Source organism: Bombina bombina, chromosome 3 (assembly GCF_027579735.1).
Source record: "Bombina bombina isolate aBomBom1 chromosome 3, aBomBom1.pri, whole genome shotgun sequence".
In the NCBI taxonomy this organism is placed as follows: domain Eukaryota; kingdom Metazoa; phylum Chordata; class Amphibia; order Anura; family Bombinatoridae; genus Bombina; species Bombina bombina.
This window is the reverse complement of record NC_069501.1, coordinates 1,275,480,866-1,275,483,116: the sequence shown is the minus strand read 5'-3', so window position 1 is coordinate 1,275,483,116 and position 2,251 is coordinate 1,275,480,866.

Genomic DNA, 2,251 nt, shown 5'->3' with positions numbered 1-2,251 from the left:
TGTCATCGTTTGTATGACATGACATAGATGTACTGTTTTTTATTCACATTGGATACACTGTGGTATTTGACATGCTTGCACATTTTTGTTAGCAGGGCTTTTGAGAGCATTTGCTACTTAATATATAGGATGGGCTAGAGATGAGCCTTAACCCCTTAGTGACCAGAGCACTTTTCCATTTTCTGTCCGTTTGGGACCAAGGCTATTTTTACATTTCTGCGGTGTTTGTGTTTAGCTGAAATTTTCCTCTTACTCATTTACTGTACCCACACATATTATATACCGTTTTTCTCGCCATTAAATGGACTTTCTAAAAATACCATTATTTTCATCATATCTTATCATTTACTATAAAATAATTTATAAAATATGAGGAAAAATGGAAAAAAACACACTTTTTCTAACTTTGAACCCCAAAATCTGTTACATATCTACAACCACCAAAAAACACCCATGCTAAATAGTTTCTAAATTTTGTCCTGAGTTTAGAAATACCCAATGTTTACAAGTTCTTTGATTTTTTTGTAACTTATAGGGCCATAAATACAAGTAGCACTTTGCTATTTTCAAACCATTTTTTTTTCAAAATTAGCGCTAGTTACATTGGGACACTGATATCTTTCAGGAATCCCTGAATATCCATTGACATGTATATATTTTTTTTTAGAAGACATCCCAAAGTATTGATCTAGGCCCATTTTGGTATATTTTATGCCACCATTTCACCGCCAAATGCGATCAAATACAAAAAATCGTTCACTTTTTCACAAATTTTTTCACAAACTTTCAGTTTCTCACTGAAATTATTTACAAACTGCTTGTGCAATTATGGCATAAATGGTTGTAAATTCTTCTCTGGGATCCCCTTTGTTCAGAAATAGCAGACATATATGGCTTTGGCTTTGCTTTTTGGTAATTAGAAGGCCGCTAAATGCCACTGCCCACCACACGTGTATTATGCCCAGCAGTGAAGGGGTTAATTAGGAAGCATGTAAGGAGCTTTTTGGGGTATTTTTAGCTTTAGTGTAGTGTAGTAGACAACCCCAAGTATTGATCTAGGCCCATTTTGGTATATTTCATGCCACCATTTCACCGCCAAATGCGATCAAATTAAAAAAAATGTTACATTTTTCACAATTTTAGGTTTCTCACTGAAATCATTTACAAACAGCTTGTGCAATTATGGCACAAATGGTTGTAAATGCTTCTCTGGGATCCCCTTTGTTCAGAAATAGCAAACATATATGACTTTGGCGTTGCTTTTTGGTAATTAGAATGCTGCTAAATGGCGCTGCGCATCACACGTGTATTATGGCTAGCAGTGAAGGGGTTAATTAGGTAGCTTGCAGGGAGCTTGCAGGGTTAATTTTAGCTTTAGTGTAGAGATCAGCCTCCCACCTGAAACATCAGACCCCCTGATCCCTCCCAAACATCTCTCTTCCCTCCCCTACCCCACAAATGTCCCCGCCATCTTAAGTACTGGCAGAAACTCTGCCAGTACTAAAATAAAAGGAGAATTTTGGCTTTTTTGTGCATTTTTTTTTAGCATATTTACATATGCTTATGTGTAGGATCCCCATTAGCCCCCAACCTCACTGATCCCCCACCAAACAGCTCTCTAACCCTCCCCCTCTGACTTAATGTGCGCCATCTTGGGTACTGGCAGCTGTCTGCCAGTACCCATTTTAGTGAAAAATATGCTGTTATATATTTAAAAAATGTCCCTTTTCTGTAGTGTAGCTTCCCCCCCCCAATACCAACCCCCCACCCCTTCCTGATCCCTTAGATGTTTTAAAAAAAATAAGTTTATTATATATTTTTTGACAATCAACTTGTACCTTTTTTCTGTAGTGTAGCGGTTCCCACCCGCTCCCGCCCCGTGCACGCGCCCGCCCGCCCGCCACCCCCCCGTGCACGCGCGCGCACCCGTGCGCGCCCCCGGCGATACCGCAACCGATCCCGCCCCCCTCTCTCACTAAGAAGCCATCGATGGCCGCCCACCCACCTCCCACTTCAGCTCCCACCCACCAACGAATGCGGCCATCGATGTCCGGTGCAGAGAGGGCCACAGAGTGTCTCTCTCTGCACCGGAGGGGTAAAAAATGTTATTGCAGGATGCCTCAATATCGAGGCATCCTGCAATAACCGGAAATCAGCTGGAAGTGATCAGGATCGCTTCCAGCTGCTTTCCAAACCGAGGACGTGCAGGGTACGTCCTTGGTCGTTAAGTGACTTTTTTAAGAGGACGTAC